The sequence below is a fragment of the Equus przewalskii genome, chromosome 28 (assembly GCF_037783145.1).
Source record: "Equus przewalskii isolate Varuska chromosome 28, EquPr2, whole genome shotgun sequence".
Taxonomy (NCBI): Eukaryota; Metazoa; Chordata; class Mammalia; order Perissodactyla; family Equidae; genus Equus; species Equus przewalskii.
Genome location: NC_091858.1, coordinates 36,236,187 through 36,245,815, shown reverse-complemented (window position 1 = coordinate 36,245,815; position 9,629 = coordinate 36,236,187). Strand labels below are relative to the sequence as shown.

The following is a 9,629-nucleotide window of genomic DNA, read 5'->3' as shown; positions in this document are numbered from 1 at the left end:
ACAGCGTAATGAACATTTTCCCCTCCTAACAATGTATCCTGGGATCTGTTCCTGTCTCCTGACTGTGTGTGCATGTGTGTGTATTCTTTTGAGTCACTAGTAACTATTTATATATTTGTGAAATTAGACCTAGTTTGTGATATGAATTGCAACTGGTTTTACCAATTCATCCTTTATCTTTTGACTTTGTGTATCATGTGTTTTGACATATAAACGTTTTTAATTTCTGTATAGTCCAAATTTCCAATCTTTTGTGGCTTCAGTAGATTGAATCATTGTAAAAACTTGTGTTCCTTTACCCACATAATTTATTAAAAAAAAAAATGTCTTCGGGGCTGGCCCGGTGGTGTAGTGGTTAAGTTCATGCACACTACTCAGTGGCCTGGGATTCATGGGTTTGGACCCTGGGCATGGACCTGTGCACTGCTCATGAAGCCATGCTGTGGCAGTGTCCCACACGCAAAAAATTAGAGGAAGATTGGCACAGATGTTAGGTCAGAAACAATCTTTGTCAAGCAAAAAAGAGGAAGATTGGCTACCTATGTTAGCTCAGGACCAGTCTTCCTCCCACACACACACACACACACACACACACAAAATCTCTTGTTTTCTTCTAGTACTATTGTGGCTTTGTTGTTACATTGAAATATTTGATCCACGTAGAGTTTCACTAGTATGAGGAAGGAGCCAGCCATGATCTTCCTCCAGATTGCTATCCATTTGCCCAATACAATTTATTAAAATGCTCATCCTCTCTCCAAATGGTTTGTAGGGCCCTTTTTCCTACATTAAATTGCCCTCTGCATCACTCCTTCTCTATTTTCTTTCATTGGTCTGGTGTATTCTAATGCCCATCGTACAGTGTTTCCATTCTCATGGTTCATTGTATGCTTGAAAAACTGATGGGATGAGTCCTCACTCAGAGTTTTTCATTTTAAAAGTTTTCTGCACTATTGTTGCTCATTTATTTTTCCCATCCTTCTGGTTTCAGGAAAATAAGTTTTCTTATATTTTCACTGGGTTCATGCTAGATTCATATATGGGTAGTCTTGAAACATTTATGAGAGTGAATTTTCCTACCCAAGAATCTTGTCTATCTTTCTAATTCTTCCTTTCTGCTCTTGGACACTTCAGGAGTGTGCTGATGTACTCGTACAGGTTTTTAAAATTTTGCTATAATTTTATTCTTAGGAGTTTGTATTTTCACTTGCCATTATAAATGGGGTCTCCTGTTCTAATTTATCTTCTAACTTCACATTATTTTTGCATATTAAGGATATTAATTTCTCTATATTTGTTATACAATTATACATCTCACTAATTTACTGAATTCTCAATTGCTTCTTAATTGAGTTCCCAGTAATATAGTTACTCCATCTGTTTTCTTTGCTTCCTCCTTTTGAAATTTTCCTGCCCCTATTTTCATTTTCCTCTTGTCTAATTGCATTGGCTAACATCTCCATTGAGACGATCCTTGGGGGATGGGGGAATAGCCGACCATACTTGTCTTATTCCTGAATTTATCAGGACTCCAATGTTTTTCACACTTATGAGGTTGGTTTGGGATGACATATCCCCAGACAGCTCCATTTGGAAGTGAGATTGATGGCATGACCTGTGAGCACACAGAAACTCTGAAAATGTAAGTGTGTCTTGGAAGGAGAGTCCAGACACCAGTCGGGTCTGCTGGGTGCCAGGATGAGGTGCTTCCTGCGGGGCAGACTCAGCAGCCGCAGTGTCTTGGTGCAGGGGCAGTCTTGAGGAGCTCTGCCATTCCGTCAGCCACATTTTTCATTTAACAGTGGAGAATCTCCTTTTCCCATCCCAAGTATGACAGTGGAATAAGAACTGATCTAGCTCATGAGAGCAGCTCACATTTCAGGGGTGGTACTCTGTGAACCATTCTGGTTCAATCAATGCCTAGCAAGTAGGTCACAATCCACAAGGGGTGACTGCCCTGGATCTGTAGGACTAAGCTGTCAGCAGATGAAGGAGGGGCCAGGCAGGTCTCCAAGTGGAGAGGATGCGCTTGTCTGTTTCCTGCCATGTCCTCAAGGCTAGACCTCAGGAACACATACTGTTGTTTGCCGATCACGGGCCTGGAAGAAGACGTTTGCATGTTTGGGGCCTGCTAAGGTACTTTGCTGTTTAGAAGCGTGTAAAAAGTATGAGAATTTCTACTGACTTGTTTAAATAACTACAGCATAACACTAGGCATGAGATAAATTGACTCCAATAATCAAAGTTAACCAACTAGTTTTCACACCTTCTTTTTAAAAGTAGGAGATAGTAGGGTCACAACTCTCTGCCTGGCCTTGTTACCAAAGACAACTGCATTCCTAAAAAGGTTCCCGTTGGGGAGGGCTCATGGATATTTTCCTGTGTAAGGGCCAAATCCATTTCAGTCACAAGATCAATAAAAGAGGATAGAATGTGAGATACAATGACTTCTGTATGGTGGCTGTGGCACCGATATATTGTATTCCATTTGATATTTGAATTAGATCTCAAACACCAATTTAAATACTCTCTTATAAATCATATTAACTTATTGGGGAACTTCAATATTTTCCTGGCACAGAAGAAGAAAAGCGAGCTGCTAATCCTATGAAGGCAACCTAGTGTGTGGCTATTATGTGACAAGACTGAAAGGATGAAGCTGTCAGATTGAGGTTCTCATAACAGAGAGACTGTGTGTGGGCAGCATTGGCTGTGAATAGCACAAATCCATTTTGTTTGGTGGAATTTCTTGTTAATCTTGAGGAACCACTTAACTTTGTAATTTGCCAAACGGGTTTTAAAGGAGAAACGGATAAGACAGATTCTTTTAATTTTGTCATTATACTGCTGATTAAATTCTCTCCCCTTGAAATTCAAACCTGTTCTATGTTTACAATACATTTTGGAGAGAGAAACTCCATTGGCTGAGGTTTGGCATGTCCATTTGTCAGTGTCATGTGCTGTATGCTCAATCAATTCAAATACGGACTCCTTGTCTCCGGGACTGTAACACAGCATGTTCAGTACATGTGCAATTCAGTGGTAAAACCACCACAGAGATTTTCTTTGGTTCCTAGTGTCCAACTTGAAATGACGTCATGACTTAATAACTGCAAATGCCCCCTCTTCTATGCCTTCCAATAAAAATGGATCATCTCTTCAGTTCAAGGCTTCTCAGAATTGGTGTTCCCATGATCCTGTATTGGTGATGCCCATAAATTCATTTATGTTGCCTTTGGAAATCCACATAGGGTGTGAGGTCTCTCCAGAGAGCTCTGATGTGATAAAGAATCTGAAGGGAAGACACCCTGGGGTTTTTTGTTCTTCTCCTTGAGGGGACCCATGCTTATCTCTGTTCCATTGGGAAGGGCTCCATACAACAGATGGGTCAGCACAAATTATAGGTGATGCCATAGAAGTTCCCTATAATTTAGGTACAGAAAGAACTCATGCCTAAGATTCCTGAGTGTTTACCTCGATGTTGTCTTTTGACCTGGATCCTGGAGATGTTGACATCCAAAGTTGATAGTTAGCCAAGGCAGCCACAGTTGCTCTGTCTGCTGAGAGATTCACCATTTCTCACGGCAATAGTATCTTTTGGAATTTTGTTAATTCACTTGCAACCCCTAAGTAAGTTGTGAATTTGGGGTGCTCATATTCCAAAACCAATTTGTTAGAACTGGACATGTTGACTCTGAATAGCCTTTGCAATTGCCACATGGGAGGAGCAAGATACTGACACATTACCTTCCAATTCATTGGGCAAATACTCTAACAATTTTTCCTGTCACAAACTTACTCCATTATAAACTGTTCCAATTTTAGGATTTGGCAAATCTTTGAGCTATTTAAGGAACTAGATTTTTTGTTACTGTTCTTTTTGGGTATCAGTGAGAAGATAGTGCTCTCATAGTTACACATATCTGATACAGGTTTAGATATATACACGAAAACTCTCTCTTTTAAAATGTTCCTATCCTCTTTTTTTTTTTTTTTTATAGTTTTCTGTGGGTGAGATCATCTCCTACATATTGATTGGACCAGAGAATGTTTACGGTGAGAGAAATATGTAACTCGCTGCAAATCATGAATCTAATATGTGGCACAGTTAGGATTTGAATCCAATTTTTTTTTCTTTTTGCCACAAACATCATTTCCATACCAAAAATAGAACACATTTTAGAGAATAATGGGGAAATATGATACAAGAACAATAATGAGACCAAGTTGTGGAGGACTCTTAGAACAAGGAAGTGAATATAGAGCTGCATCTGTGAGTAATACGGGGTGTGTGTGTGTGTGTGTGCGTGTGTGTGTGTGTACAGAGGAAACGACAGAATAAATTACATCATATGGTGTGTATTGCAGTTGGAAAGGACCAGAGTCAATCAGACTATTTTATAAACTATTGTAATACTCCAAGATTACATTTCTTTTACATGAAATACTGGCCAAATATAAATATTAACTAAATTGGGAGCTAATATCCTGACATAAAAATTGTTTAGAACTGAAAAATTACTGAGACTACATAATAATAATAATTATGATAATAGTAGCTATATAATATTGAGCAACTCTGAGACTTCATGGAAAATTTAGAAACCACAATCTGGTAGGTGGAGACCTTTGACATTTTAACCTGAATAACAGTAGTCAAGGCGTGACTTAAAAAATGTCTCTAATTTCAAGGAGGGATACATTTTGATGTCAATAAGCGATCAGGTATACAATAGGAATTAGTTTATTTTACAGAGGGAATTAAGAAATTAAAATCTTTAAAAATATTAAAAAATGTATGCTATACTGCAATTTTTGCATTTTTAAATTTTGGAGAAAGTCACTGATTCAGAAACATCAGAGGTCAAGTTTGGTCTCAGCAGCGGTCCCCTAGTGTTGATTTAAGAACCTGGGTTAGATGTGGAAATTTTCACCAGATGATGGAAAAATGAAAAAAACAAGGACATTGAATAGATTTTTGCAGAGATTGTTCAAATGAAGAATCATCTCTTTAAGATTGTGTTCTCTCTACAGTTTTTTTAAAATGATGAAATAAATGGTAACCTTTTTCTGACCATTTGGTTAATGTTTAACATATTTTCCAATATGCAAAACTGGTATCTTCACATTGACTACAACATAATTTGGAGAATTTTAATGTTCCCTCAAGTCCACGAGGGTAGGGAGCACTTTTGTGTGCTTGATGTTGGACATTCTCGTCGTGTGGACCTGAGCAACACTGGCGGAAGTTCACCAGGCACTTTTCTGGGAAGAATGTTTCTAAGGAAGGCAGCCAAGGAGAGAATTTTCCTGGCATGTTCATGTCAGCTACTCTGGAGTCATCTTCCAGGTGGGGATTATTGTTCAGCAGGTGGTCCCTGTTGGAGGTGCATCTCAGGGGGCTCTGGATGGCTGTGAAGTGGAGTCACAGGAAGTCAAACTCTCCCCCTACTGGAGTGTTCTAAACTGAAGCATTGCATCTGTAAATACACTTCACGCCATTCAAACAGAAGAAGGAGCCATTAAAAATCACATCTATATTTTCCAGTCTTATAAAATAAAGTTAGTGTCATAAATTGAGTGAGGAGAGATTTCTGTTTTGTTTTCTTTGTTTTTTTGTTTTTTTACTCACAAGGGATGAACTCAAGTATTTGCCTTGTTTTCTTGATAAATAACTTTGTGTAGCAAATATTGGAGTTTTAAAAATTTACTTCAAAGACTTTCAACTTTCATTCATAGTCAGGATAATCTTGAAAGTGTTCCTTGGAGATTTAAGGCAGGTTGCTAGAGATGTGATGGGGATTATTTTCCATGGTGAGCTATCTAAAAAGGACCTTAGATTGTTAGGTGGTTAATATGAGATTGGAACATGGACTGGTTCTCTTTTGTCATTAAAGAAAAAAAAAGCTTTGTGCAATGGAAGTGACACAAGCTAAGTAATTGTAAGTTGGGGTCACATCTCTCTGAGCAGCTGTAGATTTCCCCGTCTGTAATTCCACTATTTAAAGAGAAGAATTTACCAATTTTGCTGTTTCAAAGAAAAGATTTTTGATCCTGTGAAGTTTTAAAATACCAGTACTCCTCCGGTTTTCAACTAGCGAGAACAGCCTAAAGGAGCGACTTAAATCTCTCCCATAGAAAAGAGTATATATCACAATCTTATCTTTTTTTTTCAGATACAGTCAATGCCATTTTAAAGGAAGATCAAGGGATCAAGGCCAAGTCCAAAAATTTTACAACAAGATGAATAATTTCTTCCATTTAAAATCCTATGCTTCCATAGGTCTAATTTTCTGAAATATAATTTACACCATTACAATAGGAAGAAAATAATTTAAATATCTGCACAAAATGGTATCACCCCATTGGTCTTTTAGCTTTCATTGGGAGCATCAGCTTTTCGTAATAAAGACGCATCAGTGTAAGTTTTCTATCTCTGGATCATTTAATACAAGAAAAATGTAAATGCAAATAAAACCTCCAAAAACCAAAAAGCAGAACTCACGAAGCTCATCCTAGAAGGACTGTCCCAAGTCTGCTGATGCTTGTTTGTATTACTTTACTGAAAGGACATTTACACACATTTGTAACATGCTCTCATGGAACTGAACAGGAGGAAGACACTTCCCCCAGGAGCGGATCCAAGGCTGTTCGCTGTTCCCATTGACGTTGGTGTTCTCCACGCCCAGAAGCAACAGCGAACCCCCGAAAATCAAACCACTGAAGGATGGCGAGTACAGAAACCGCAACTCCACCACATGTAATGATCTTAGTGAAAACCAACCATATTAGAGTGGCTTGACCTTTGGAAATTCAGCCTTTCCCTGATAAATACAGCTGTGGTTTCAGTGGAGCCGTCTCGTATGGCTGTGGAATAGGACACAGCTAGTTAGCTGCTCCCTGACACTCAGGGCCAAACCGTTATATTTTTTTATTCTGCAACTGAATATTAATACCCCACTGCAACAAGAGTTTCATCCATATTCTTTAACACATAAAGTCTGCCATCACCTCTAGTTTATAAAAGTCAAGCCAGTGAAGATCAGAAGAAAGGAAATAAAAAGGTTCATCTGATTTTTTATTAAGGTGCAATTTACATGCTATTAAATTCAAGTCATCTGAATTTTTTTATAAAAGGCTTTATTAAGGTATAATTTACATTCTATTTAAATTAACCCCAATGTACAATTTAATGAGCTTTAGTAAATTTATACCGTCATGCAACCATTACCACAATTCAGTTTTTGAAGATGTCCATCAGCCAAACAGAAGAGGAAGCACATATAAATTTCATATTATGGGAATGTACAATATGAAGTCTTTAGTGCTTGGTTTTTATCACTTAGCACATTATTCTTGAGTTTCGCTGTATAGCTGCATGCTGTCAGTAATTTTTTCCTTTCTATTGATGAGTAGGTGTCTGTATGAGCTATTATTATATTATTTTTACTATATGTATTTTTTATATTATATTTATATTTAACCAATCACGAGTCAACACATGGATTGTTTCCACTGGGAGCTGTTATGAAAAATGCTGCTGTGGACATCACATACAAGTCTTTGTGTGGGGGCTGGCCCTGTGGCTGAGTGGTTATTTCAAGTGTTCCGCTTTGGTGGGCCAGGGTTTCACTGCTTTGGATCCTGGGCACGGACATGGCACTGCTCGTCAAGCCAGGCTGAGGGGGCATCCCACACTGCACAACCAGAGGACCTACAACTAGAATGTACAACCATGTACTGGGGGGCTTGTGGGAGAAGAAGAAGAAAAAGGAGATTGGCACCAGATGTTAGCTCAGGTGCCAATCTTTAAAAAAAGTCTTTGTGTGGACACATCCATACATTTCTCTTGGGTATAGAATCGCTGGTACATATTTGTTTAACTTCTTAATGAACTGTCAAACTTGTTTTCAACTGACCCCATTTGAAATTCTCATCAGCAGTATATGAAGATTCTAGTTTCTCCGCATTATCTCGACAGGTGGTAGTGCCAGTCTGTCTGTCCAAATTTTAACTCCAATAACTTCTTTTTTGTTTTTTTAAGATTTTATTTTTTTTCCTTTTTCTCCCCAAAGGCCCCTGGTACATAGATGTATATTCTTCGTTGTGGGTGCTTCTAGTTGTGGCATGTGGGACACTGCCTCAGCGTGGCTTGATGAGCAGTGCCACATCCGCGCCCAGGATTCAAACCAACAAAACACTGGGCCGCCTGCAGAGGAGCTTGAGAACTTAACCACTCAGCCACAGGGCCAGCCCCCTCCAATAACTTCTAAACAAAAAAGACGGACATTACAAGGTTGTGTTTTGCAATTGTTTCCGTTGCCTGGGGGAACTACGATGTCGAGAGAGTATTTGACTGGAAACCAAATTTTCAGTTGAATAAAGAGAAAAGATGATCGTTTCACTCCTTTCTTTTTAATTGATTTTTCTACATTTTATTTTCCCATTTCTGTCATTGAAACATTATAGCAAACCCAATGAAATGCTAAAGAAGGAAATAAAAGCCTCCATAATCAGCTGCCCTCAAATGAAACTAGCAAGCCACTCCCTGGATCATCCTGCTCCTAGTCTATGCCCGTGTCATGCAAGGATGTTCCAGTTATGACTATAACATAGATCAATTCTAATTTTTACAATGCCTCTTAACTATATTTTATTACTACGGGGTCTTCATATTTTACATTTTTAATGACTGCCTAGTATTTCTCGCTCTAATTTTATTTTAAAATATGTGACATTTTTATGCTCTCAAATATTTACTATACTTCTTTTTGCTGTCTAGCCATAAACTAAGGTATCCATGTGCATTGATATCTCTCTATCTAGTAGAGAGGCTTGTGTTTTGTTTTCTTTCAGATTCATTTTTAAGGATTTATTTTCATCCGTAATGTTAGGTCAAATTATATCAACCGGATTACATTTATTGATTCATGTTGCCCAACTACCTTCTAGATTACCCACCAGCAGAAGCAGTGTCAGCGTCACTGTCAGCTTGGGGAGCAGGCTAATTATTTTTTCTAGCTGAGTTGGTTTACAATAGCAGTTCAGTGTACTAACCTGCAATTATTTCACTGCCTCACTGTTTCTGTCACATTTTATTTAGGATGCTAAGCTGCTCTTCACTTCTACAGTTAGTATTCATTGCAAATGAATTTCATGAATAGTATATGACCCTCTCATGCACTTAATTGCAATTTTAAGACATCACCAGCTAAATATTGCTTGAATGTGAATGATGACTAAAAGCACAATATATATTTTATTTAATTGTTTGAAAAATTTTCAGCACGTTTCAATAAAATTGATACAAAGCTCTAAAGTTCAGGTCTTATTTTTATCTTTTTTCAGATTTATCGGAATCTAGAATCAATGACTCAGATACAGTAGTGAGAGAAAGGGAATCCATTTTCCTACCTGTAACTCAAAACATCTATGTAGGAAGCTACGATTTCTGCCTCTGAAGCTGTCATCTTGACAGCGATAACAACACATGTTTGGTTTTTCCATAAGCCATTGAATTGCTCTTGAGTAATAAAAGCCATGTGCCAACACATTTAAATGTTCACAGTCATGCACTGCATAATGCTTCCTTTCTTCTTTTTCAAAACATCTGCTTGGGACTTTAAAAC

The 9,629-nt window shown here is 38.1% G+C and overlaps 1 long non-coding RNA gene across 1 annotated transcript; it reads left to right on the top strand.

Moving 5' to 3' along the window:
• The first annotated feature begins 1,981 nt into the window (after positions 1 to 1,981).
• LOC139080092 (uncharacterized) lies at positions 1,982 to 6,425 on the top strand. Its single transcript, XR_011534249.1, has 3 exons — positions 1,982 to 2,136; positions 4,002 to 4,056; positions 6,177 to 6,425. It is a non-coding gene; the product is annotated as an uncharacterized lncRNA (long non-coding RNA).
• Positions 6,426 to 9,629: the final 3,204 nt, after the last annotated feature.